This window comes from Antechinus flavipes, chromosome 2, assembly GCF_016432865.1.
Source record: "Antechinus flavipes isolate AdamAnt ecotype Samford, QLD, Australia chromosome 2, AdamAnt_v2, whole genome shotgun sequence".
In the NCBI taxonomy this organism is placed as follows: domain Eukaryota; kingdom Metazoa; phylum Chordata; class Mammalia; order Dasyuromorphia; family Dasyuridae; genus Antechinus; species Antechinus flavipes.
The window spans coordinates 194,802,035-194,814,475 of NC_067399.1; the positions used below are offsets into that span (position 1 = coordinate 194,802,035).

General features: G+C 33.0%; 1 protein-coding gene across 2 annotated transcripts in view; it reads right to left on the reverse strand.

Annotated features, from left to right (window-relative positions):
- Window positions 1-12,441, reverse strand: part of EIPR1 (EARP complex and GARP complex interacting protein 1) — a 224,285-nt gene that overhangs the window by 191,487 nt on the left and 20,357 nt on the right. The window lies entirely within an intron of this gene.

Here is a 12,441-nt window from a genome sequence, read left to right on the forward strand (position 1 = left end):
TTTTTCTTCTCAGGTTTTGTGTATTTGATGACTTCTATTTCATATGCCCAAATAAGAATAAGCATAAATGACTACTACTTCTACACCTAGAACTATCCTCTGAAGTATCCTAAAGCACAAAGGCCACTATGCTTCAACATGTAATAGTGTATCTGGGCTCCTTGTCTGCTGCTTTCATTTGCCAACCCATCAAGGAAAGTTTCCTGTATTATTTATACTGTGATTTTTTTTATCCATCTTCAAATCTAATCCTCAACTTCTCTCCTTACTTTAAAGCTTTCTCTGTACTTATATCTTATTCTATTATAAAGATTTGAAGCCATAAAATCATTTCCCCCTCTTCCTAGCCATCTTACTAATTTTCCCACAACCACAGCTCTCACCTATGGAAGGGGCTTGGCTTTCTATTGTACCATCTGGAGTGGGGAGGAAAGGGAATGGAGGGGAGATGTGTGGGTGGGTGTGGGTGTGTTTTATTGTTCTCTGTTTTCCAATCATACAGTATTCTTTGGCCTCAAACAGGTTTTAATGTTTTCTATTATAAAATGAATCTAGGAACAAGACTAGCTCCCTAAATCCTTACATATTGCCAAGCAAGAAAAAATTTTCCATACTAGCACTTCACAAAAGGAAGTCCCTCTGCTGACTGTTACAATTGGGTTAGCCCAGGAGGTCCCTATGACTCTGGCCTAACTTTGGGCAATTCACATATCCTCTCCATGTTTGATTATTCATATCCAAAATAAGAGACTAAATTCAATATAACACATCTCGAGGTTCTTTTGTTATTTCATATCTTGAGTTTCCATTACATCTAAGCAAAATGTAGTATATCCTAATACGTAATATCTACTCTGTTCTCTTCTTCCTTCACTATAGTACAGCAGAATGAGAACTGCATTAGGACTTAAGATCTGAGTTCTAGAGTTACTTCTACCACTCACTATATGACAGTCTTTATGGACTTTAGTTTACTCATGTATAAAATATTCCCTTACAACCTCAAACTTCTCTAAGGTAATTTAGATGATCACTTCTTTGTCTACAATTCTTCAATTTCACTTTTACTACTAGAATATTAAGTAGCTCCATCTACCTTCAATACTAAAAAGATTTGATCACTCTTTTCTTAGATCAAAATTCCAATGATGTCTTCAAGAGTTACTACTTCGAGAGAAGGGGGAGGAGGATATATAGATATATATTCAAAAGTTATTCCCCAAAAAGTGGTCTAACGATATGAACAAGTAATTCTCAAAAGATCTGCAAATTATTAACAATTTTAGGAAAGAAAGCTCCAATTCACTAATAATAAGAGACAAGAAAATCAAAATAACGCTGAGGCTTTATCTCACACTCAGTAAATTGGCAAATATGACAAAGGATGAGAATGGTAAATATTGAAGGAGATGTGGAAAGATAGGCAAAGTAATACATTGGTGTATTAGTACAATCATGTTAGAAAACAATATGAAATTATATAAATTACAACACTGTTAATAGAAAGAATAATGACAAAAAATGAATTATACAAAATTATAAAAAAATCAATCAATCAATATCTATTTGTTAAGCATCTACTATGTTAACACTGGAAATACAAAAAGAGGCTAAAAATCTAATGAAGGAGCCAAAATGTTAAAAAAAATATGTAATAAAGTAAGATATATATAATATAAATAAGAAACAATTAATGGAGGGAAGGTACTGGAATTAAGATGGTTTGAGGAAGGCTTTCTAATAAAGAAGGATTTTAGTTGGGGACTAAAGAAAACTAGGGAGGTCAGTGATCAGAATGAAGAGAAAGTATTCCAAGCATGTCAGAGAGAATGCCCAGCGCTAAGAGATGGAGTGTTTTACTCATGGAATAGCCCATAAGGCTAGAATCACTGGACTGAAAAATATGTCAGTAAGTAAGGTGTAAAAAGACTGGAAAGGTAGGAAGTGTTAGATTTTGAAAGGCTCAACACCAGAGCATTCTGTATTTACTTCCTGAGGCAACAGAAAACTACTAGAGTTTATCAAGAGGGGAATGACATATTTGGACCTGCATTTAAGAAAATCACTTTAGTGGCTGAATGGAGGATGGATTGGGCGAAGGAAAAACTTGATCCTGGCAGCCCCGCCAACAAGCAATAATCCAGGCTGGAAGTGATAAAGGCCTGCACCAGAGTGATGGCAACGTAAGAAAAGAATAGGCAACATATTTAAAACATATTGTAAAAGTGAAATTGACAGTTTACAGTGAAATTGACCAACGAGCCAAGACAAGGAAATGAGAAGGGAGTAGCTAGTGCAGGGGAAAAGATCCAGGCAAGAATTGAGGGGCCAGGAGGTCACGGTATAGGAAAAAAGCAAAGTTCTATAAAAGAAGACAGAAAGAGAGGTGAAAAGTCAAGAGATCATGGTAAAATAAAGGGATTTCAGAATTATTGAATATAAAAGTGGTATATTTATGGGAGCAGCAAAACCAAGAAATAAGAAAACATCCTCGCCCTACTTCTTTGCAGAGGTAGAATAAGGTTTCCTCGTATGATACATTGCATATATTTTCAATACATTGCTGATTTTTTTTTTCTTTCTTTTCTTTTTTGGGAGAGAAGGGGAAAAAGTCAGAATCAGAAAACCTGAGTTTGAATCTTGCATTAGGTATTTACCATGTGACTTACTAGCAAATCACCTGAACTCTCTGGGCCTCTACTGCTTCATCTGTAAAGTAGAAATAATAATCACACTCACCTCCCAGAAATTTTGTAAGAATCAAAAAAGATAATATACACAAAATCACTTTTCAAATTTTAATGCACAATATATACACTAGCCATTACTATTTTTAAAATATTATTTGTTAACCTGGGGTGGATTTCTGAAGATGAGGGAAAGGAAAACTAAAGAAATCCTTGTAATGGAGTAATAAAAAATATTAATAAAATAGTTTTAAAAGAGAAAAGCTAAGGTGTATACATAATATCAAATACTTGAAATTAATTTTCAATTATAGGAAAACAATAAAAAATTTACATCTGCAAATTGTTTTTCCTAAAATACTGAGAGTGAGAAGGGTGTATTATTCCCCTATTTTGCAGATGAAATTGATAAGTGAAGTAAATCACCCAGGTCCATACAGGTAGTAAGAGTTTGTAAAGGGAGGATTTTAAACAGGGTCTCTCTAAGTGCAGAGCTCTTTATATCACACAATCTGTCTGAACTCAAGTTTGGGCAAAAATCACTAATCACAATAAAAATTAATAATGATTAAATGAATCAATAAACACATATTTAGCATATATTAAAAGCCAACTTCTGAGCCAGATGTTGGGAATACAAATACCAAGAATGAAACAATTTCTGCTCCCAAGAAGCTTATGATTTATCTCAAAATTGTCCACATCTACCTGCAGTAGAAGGTAGATGTTTCAGGTGGAAGGGTAAGAGATGAAAGTTAAAATGAAAGTATGGAAAGTAAACCTGTACATTAAAAAAGAAAACAAACAAATTAAAAATCAATCCTAATAAAATAAATCTAATAGGATTAGAATCCCAAAAAAACCAAATTTATAATTTATAATCATTATAAATTTATAATTTATTTATTATTTATGTATTTTCCATATAATTTATGGAACAAGAAAGAAAAGAAACAAAAAGCTTAAAGAATGGCACTATTCTTCTGTGCTTGGAACAATACACAACATTATTTAATATCAAAGAGATAACAATGAACAATTTCCCAAAATATAATGATGCTTTGAATGGCAAGCTCTTGGAATTCATCAAAAAATCTACTTCTTATAATTCAAATTTAGTTTGTATGTCACCATAGACTTTTTGTTTGTCTTCAAACTAGATTAAAATGAAGGAAACTACACATAAGTCTAAAAAGAAATGAAAATGGACAGACACTTTAAAGAAATTATTCTCAAACTATCACTTTTAAAGAGGTAAAAGTAGTTGGTATCGAGAAATGTGAAAGAAATTCAAAAATACCTAATGCCAGGCCTAAACTTCTAAATGATTCGAAGATAACAAAGTAGAAATGGGCTTTGATATCAAGTCTGACCTCTAATACAATGTACTTATTAACATCTATATTATCAAAAAATTCATATTGGATTTCATCAAATACAAGTCTCACAAGTACTATAACTTCATTTGACAACAACAGACCTTCAAAGACTGCAAATGTTGCTTCACAAAGAACACAAGATAATTCTGTCCCTCCTAAGCACTGACTCATAAGACTACAATTGACCAGCTCTGCTGACCTATTACTACAAACTTTTAACTACCTTTCAAATGTCCACTGAATCCCTAAAAAAAAAAAAAAAAAAAAAAAAAAAAAAAAAAAAAAAAAAAAAGAGGAGATTATTCTCTAAAAATATTTAGAGGATCTAAACCCAAGAACAAATGCAGGATCATTTTAACACTCATTCCAGCATTGCCATCAACTAACTTGTGATAAGTAGATTAAAGGAATGTCAAGAAACCACAAAAATGATAATAATTGGTAATCTTTATCTTAGGTAAAAAAATTAAAATTCACTGCATCAACTTGGTCTTTTGGGTATTCTAAAATTCTAGTACTTCTAGTGATAAGTACTTACTGTGTACAAGGTCCTATAATATACAACATTGATAGACAAACTACAGACTTTTAACAACCATGTGAAAAACTGCTCTGATAATAAGAAAAATGCAGTTCAAAAAAACTCATCTAGCAACTGACAAAGATGACAAAAGATGAAAATAGTCAATATTGGAAGGACTGCCAAAAAACCACAAATATACCCATTAGTACATAAACTCCTTGTGAGTAGTGAGGTTTCATTCTGTGTACATGTGCCCTAGCATCTAGCACAATATCTGGCATCCAGCAGATACTTAATGCTTGTTGCTTGATTAATAATTCTCTCAGTAAAACTGTGAAGTGACTCAAACATTCTGAAAAATAACTTTAAATTATGCTAAGAAACTGATAAAATTTCCAAACTCTTTAACCCATCTATCACACTGATTGGCATATATCAGAAGAGGACCAAAGACAAAAACAAAGGTCTAATATATATCAAAATATTTATTGCAGAACCTTTTAAGTAAAAAAAAAAACAAAACCTGGAAACTAAGTCAGTGACCATCAACTTCAAATGGCTAAATACAATGTGATATATAACCGTAATGAATGTCATTGAGCAGGTTAAGAAATGATGAATATGAAGAATTCAAACAATCATAGGATTATATGAATTGATACAGGGTGAAATAAACACAATAAAGAAAATAATAAATGCAGTAACAGCAATATAAATATAAAGAACACATAAAATTGAAACTGAATGCTATTAGTTTTATTAATTAGAAAATGCACCTCCCTTCCTTTTTTTGTAAAGATGGAAAACTGAGATGGGGAAAATCACTTATATTTGTCAATCACTGGATGTGTTGGTTGATTTTCAACCACTTTTCCCCCTCTTTCTTACTTTTTGTTACAAATAGGGGAGAAAGAAAAGATATTATTTGAAATGAAAATAGCTTAAAAACAAAAGATAACTTTTTTTAAATTAAAGTAGCAATAACCAAGATTTCTTCCAAGTCTAACATTCAATGAATTAATGTAGCACTTTCTTCAATGACAGGTTTGAAGAAAAGACTAAAGAGTAAATTTGCTTACATAAGCACTTTTTAAAATTATATATCTCTGATTCTTTTTGCAGTGAAAATATTATTTATATTAAGGAAAGTGATGGATACTCTTTTAAAGCAGATAATCTGTTAATAAATGAAATCCACTTTTCAGATATGCAGCTACTGACTGAACAAAGTAGAAATTACAAGATGTTGTAGATAAACAAGAAAGCTTCTAAAGCATCTAAAATCAACTGCTCTCACAATTAGACAACACAACCACCTCTGACTGTGGCCCTGATAGACTTATTTCCATTTTAAAGCAACCATAAGTCATAAATACAACAGGATTATTGAGTATGGAAAGCAGCAGAGAAAGGGTTAAGATGAGGAAAAGAGAACATCTCCCTGCTCAGTTTGGTCACTAAGTCTTTCTGCCAGCTGTTTCTATCTTCTGCAATCTAACTCCAGAGGCTCTAAAGGGGCACTTTGAAATAGATTTAGATGGAGAATCTCCATCTTTAGTCTCAGTCAGAGGGTAAGGGATAAGACAAAAAATACTCCAAAAAAGGGGGAAATTTTCTATTTCCATCACTCATCTACAAAAGTTTGGGAGACTGTTAACCCTGATTAGAAAGGCTACTATTTGGAATTAAAAGATCTGAATGTAAGCCTGTTTCTCCCATTTACTAACCTACATAATATGTAAACAAATCGCCTCACCAATCTAAGCTTCAATTTCCTCAAATGTAAAAAAAAGGAAACTCACCTCTAAATTCTCTTTCAGCTAAAAATACCACACTATCATGAATTTCAATTTAGAGAGGCAAGAAAAGTTATAGAGGATGAGTAATGAATAGATAGAGTAGGTAGTCAGATATGTAACATAATTTTCACAATCTAAAGAAGGCTTCCTCACCACATATACTCCAAATCCCTCGCAAAGAATTTTTGGAATTCATAGATGACATTTTTCTGGGCAATATCATTCTTTCTCTTCTTAAAAATGAAAATGTTCCCAGTAGTATTAAAAGAAAAGAGAAGGGAGAGACAGAAACTAGAAATAAGCAAAGACAACTTTAGTCATTTGAAAGTTTTCAAGAACTGGCCCTGAAGGCAATAATAAACAAACTTTCCCTGGTACCCCAAAGGATCAAATTACTCTATTCTGTACAACAATCATCCAATTTTTGTTTCCTTGGTAGATTTTATCGTTTTTCTTGATCTCGGGAAAAAGTCACCATTCTTTCTACAACAATGCCTTGAGCTCTTTAGTATCTTTTTTTTTAACTGAAATTCATATGCCCTTCATCTAGTCTCTTCAATAATCTCAAACTGATCAAACTTAATTTCATAGGACATTTGGTCATTTGAAGGACTTTGATAGTACTTCTTTCTTAATAATGCTTCTCTCAAAAACAACCTCTATCCCTTTTCAGTGATATGAGCCTTTTCTTTTTCTTTTTTTTTTTTTTTGTTTGCTTATGGTTTTTCTTTCTCTCTCTCTTTTTTTTTTTTAATAACTTTTTATTGACAGAACCTATGCTAGGGTAATTTTTTACAGCATTATCCCTTGCACTCACTTCTGTTCCGATTTTTCCCCTCCCTCCCTCCACTCCCTCCCCCAGATGGCAAGCAGTACTTTACATGTTAAATAGGTTACAGTATATCCTAGATAAAATATATGTGTGCAGAACCGAATAGTTCTCTTATTGCATAGGGAGAATTGGATTCAGAAGGTATAAATAACCCGGGATGAAAAACAAAAATGCAAGCAGTTTATATTCATTTCCCAGTGTTCTTTCTTTGGGTGTAGCTGCTTCTATCCATCCTTGATCAATTGAAACTGAATTAGCTCTCTTTATCGAAGAGATCCATTTCCATCAGAATACATCCTCAAACAGTATCGTTGTTGAGGTATATAATGATCTCCTGGTTCTGCTCATTTCACTTAGCATCAGTTCATGTAAGTCTCTCCAACCCTCTCTGTATTCATCCTGATGGTCATTCCTTACAGAACAATAATATTCCATAACGTTCATATACCAAAATTTACTCAACCATTCTCCAATTTGATGGGTACCCATTCATTTTCCAGCTTCTAGCCCCTACAAACAGGGCTGCCACAAACATTTTGGCACATACAGGTCCCTTTTCCAATATGAGCCTTTTCAATGATCACTATCACTAGAGAAGTCCAATTCAGAACCTTCCCCTTCCATCAAAGCAGAATTCTCAAACTGTTTCCAACAGAAGTGAGGGAAGGCAGAATCCATCTATGCCTTCAGTACATTTCTATACATTTGTACAACTTTTAACAATTAACAAACTGCTTGCACATATATTCTCTCCTTGATATACCCAATAACTATGGGGGTATGTAGGACAGATGAGGAAATTAAGGATCAGAGAGGTTAGTCACCTGGCTTATCCAAGATTGTACCCAGACTTCGTCAAAAATCTCAAATTCTTATCTTCTGGTTCCTGGTTCAAAGCTTTTTGATCACAAGATTTAGAATTGTAAAGGTCTTCTGAGATTATCTAATCCAGTTTTTTCAATTTATAGGTAAGGAAACAAAGATAAAAACAGAGTAAATGACTGGTCAAAATTAGCCAAGTAGCAAGTGAAAGGATCCAAAGATTTCCAAAAGGATTCCAAAGAATTTTCCATTATATATTATCCAGTCTCTCAGACTTACAATTATATTAAGAAATCATTAAGAAAAAATGTATAAATTAATGGTTTATGAACTTAAATAACTAAAAAGTCTCCAATTTAAGATTCATTTCAACTGTTTACAAGTCATCTTACTTTCTCTCTGCATATTTTTTACTACTCTGTAATTATAAGCCTAAGTGTCAGTTTATAAGAAGAAAAACAGCTCTTTCATGAAAGGGAAGCCCCAGAAGGAAAATAGCAGAAATTCAGTATGCTGTTATTCCTAGTTAGAAAGTTGGCTGATTGAGAGAGCCACAGGTAAAATTAAGAGCATAGAAAATAAAGCAGCTCTTCTCACAAAGAAAGGTCAGGCAACTATGACAGTTTTTGAAATTTCTACAAGAAGGCATGGCCGAATTAAGCAGTAAAGATTCAGGTGCCAAGCATTTTCTAGGGAATTAATGACTGCCTGGGAGGAGTTGATGGCCTGAGGCAAAGCCAAGGGCCATTAACCCCAACCATCCAGTCATTAATTCCCCAAGAAAAGCCTTGTGCCACTATTACAAACTTAAATTGTAAAAATGGAGGGGGATGGACTGAAAAGTTTTACTAGAGGTGATGCAGTTTTGATGATTATATAAAGTGCACCTGAAATGTGCCTGCCCATTAACCAATGTGAAGCTATTCTTTGCATCATACTGCTTTGTGGTCTGCTTTGGCTGGAGAGAAAAAACTAACCCAAATATGGAAACCAAGACCTGTAGGGTCATGCAATAAATAAGCCTCAAATTCCATTCCATTCAATATCATTTATTTTATGATTTCTCATAAGATAATCAATTATCATATTAACCCGCTACGTGAAAAAAAGCACTACAACAGACATTGCAGGTACAAAGACAGAAGAAATGGCATTTAGCTTTAAGAAACTTACATTCTTCAGCACAAATAAATGCAAAATAATTTGAAGAAAACATTAATTGAAGGAAGATGAAGGAAAACACTAAAAGATATGAAATCTTTCATAAATGTATGCAAAGTGACATTTTCAGCTATGTCATTCTATCATGCTGCAACACTTTCTCTCCCCAATAAAAAAAAAAGCTTTACAATATATCACACATGTATACATGCACATATATTATATTATTCAAAAGATAATTATTTATCCAGCGAATCAGTTCAAGACCTAGAAAGCAAGCATAAAAAGGTCTTTCTGAGAAGCTGAAACAGGTGTCAAAGTCCATACATCAAATTTTATGCACTTTCTTCATTGGAAAACCTCGAAGCTCTTCTTCACTATGTAAGTTGTTTATTCATATATAATACAAAAAAGCTGGAACTTAAAGCAAGGAATAGTAGCTTCTACAAACAAGCATATTGACAGTAGTGATAAATAACACAAGGAAGGAAACAAAAAGCAAATATAATAACCAAATCTAAATACTGACCTTTGCTACTTTTTCTATTTGGGTCTCAGTTCCCTCTTCTGTAAAATGAAGGAATTAGACTTCAAAACCTCTATGATCTCTTCCAGCTTTAAAAACATTAGCCTATTATCTGAAAAAGGCCAACAGTTTGGGGCCACTTATGTATCAACCTAGATACTTTAAAAGATTTTGAGGGTATCACTGTGTATGTTTGTTCATTATAGTAATGAATGTTCAAGATCATGACCTCAAATCATCAAGAAAAAGATACTTTCTATACACTAAATTTAGGAAGGCAAGAAAATATCATCTTAGACAGATTTCCAATTTTTAAAGTGACTAAAAAGCTTCTGAAAAATTTGATTGGATAAAAAAAGCAAAAAACTCAACTCTTCAAATAATTCAACTATCAATTATATCCAAAAAAATTATTTATTAAACCATCTCTGCCATCATACAAATACATAAGTTCAAAAATAAATAGCATTATAGAACTGTACAATTTGAATACCAAAAAAAAAAAAGAGAGAGTCATGATAGGATTGCAGAATTTAGAACTGGAAGGAGGCTTAGTCATTTATGCTCCCAGCATGGGCTTGTACTAGAAGGACCAGGCCTATCAACTCATGCAAAAATAACATAATTTTGTTTCAAAATAATAATTTTAATCCTACTATCTCTATTTTCTTTGCCTAATGTATTAAAAAAAATCATTGTCAATGGACTCATTACAGGGTATTCTTAAATTCAAATTCTTCATTAACATTGCTGATTGGTTGATTCATCTAGGCCAAAATCCTCATCTTAACTGAAAAACTGAATACCAAGCAACATCAAACTAATCTGTAAAGTAATGAATCAAAACTTTATTTCATTTTAAGAATTTCACTTATAACATTTATTAGTGTTCTCAATTTCCTTGAAGTTCCAGATTGCTTATCTTGAAGATATATATAAATGTTTGTAGCAGCCCTTTATAACAATGAACTATAAATTGAGTAGATGTTCATCAGCTGGGGAATGGCTGAATAAGTATATGAAGGTAATGGAGTATTATTTTCCTAAAAGAAATGATGAGAAGGTTGATTTCAGAAAGACTACATGAACTGATGCTAAGTGATGTGAGTAGTACCAAGAAAACATTGTACACAGTAATAACAAAATTATGTGATTATCAACTGTAATGAACTTGGTTCTTCTCAACAATACAGTGATTCAAGATAATTCCAATAGAATTGGGAAGGAAAATCCTTCCTATACCCAGAGAAAGAATTATGGAGACTGAATGTGTATTGAAGCATAGTATTTTCAACATTTTTTTTCTTTCTTGTGGCTTTTTTTTTCCCTCTTTAGTCTGATTTTTCTTGAACAACATGACAAATATAGAAATATTTTTAAAGAATTGAGACCTACATCAGATGGCTTGTTGTCTTGGGGAGGGAAGAGGTAAGGAAGGGAGAAAAATCTGGACAAAAAGCCTTATAAAAATGAATGCTGAAGACTAACTTTAAATATATTTGAAAAAATAAAATACTCCTGAAAATTAAAAAAAAAAAAAATGAGGAGTCCTGAGATACTAAGGAATCAAGATTTGAAAATGAATAAGAAGTTTGAAGGCAAGATGGAAACATCATTCAATCCTTCAATAATTTAACTGCTAAACCCAGTGGCTTTCTTGACATCTCTGAGGCATATGATACTATCAACTGCTCCCTTTGTCAGATGTATTCTCTACCTTCTGTTTTCAAGAAATTGGAAAGCCTGGTTTTCCTTTATGTCTGATATCTCCTTTTCAGTCTCTTTTGCTGGACTCAAGTCCTTCTCAATGAAGTGTCCCCCAAAGTTCCTGTCTGGACCTTCTCCCTTTTCTCTCAATACCTTCTCTCTTTTGAGAAACATCATCTGACTCCACAAAGCCAATTATTTCTATGCAGCTCCCAAATCTATATATTCAATCCTACTCTCTGAGCTCCAACTCCTTATCACCAATTGCTTATTGGTGTTTTTTACTTGTATACTCTACAATCTTCTCAAACTCAATAAATCTCAAAGGTAATTCATTATCACTCCTACTCCTCCAAACTTCATTATTTCTGTTTAAAGGCATCATCATTTCCTCCTGTCACTGAGCTTTGGAACATACAAGTAACCTTCTTCATTCTCACTCACTCCCCCAACTAATGGTATCATCAGTGAACAAGGCTCATCGATTCTACTTCCATAACCTTTGCCCTCTTTCCATTCATTCAATACTACTCTAATTTAGGTCCTCTCACCTTTAGTCTGAAGTATACAACTTCTGAATTGAGTTCTTAACTTGTAACTGTTCCTTTTTCTGATTCATCCTCATATAAACTATTAAAATAATCTTCCAAAAGCACAAATATAACCCCGATACATCTCTGTTCAAGAATCTTCTAGAATTGGTGTTCAAAGTCCTTCCCAAAATGATTAAAGCCTACTTTTTCACACATATCACACATTACAGCCAAACTCGATTGTGAATATTCCCCCACTTAGAATTACATTTCCCACATTTAGGCTTTTTTTACATATTGTCCATGTTTGGGACCTCTGCTTAGTCCCAAACTTAAAATGCTTGGCTTCCCTGAAAACTAAGCTCATGTGCCACCTTTTAAAGAAAGCTTTTCCTGATTCCCAGTTATTAGTGTTCTCTGCTTCTTTAAATTATCCTGTGTTCATTTATATTTTTAGAACTTTATGACTATT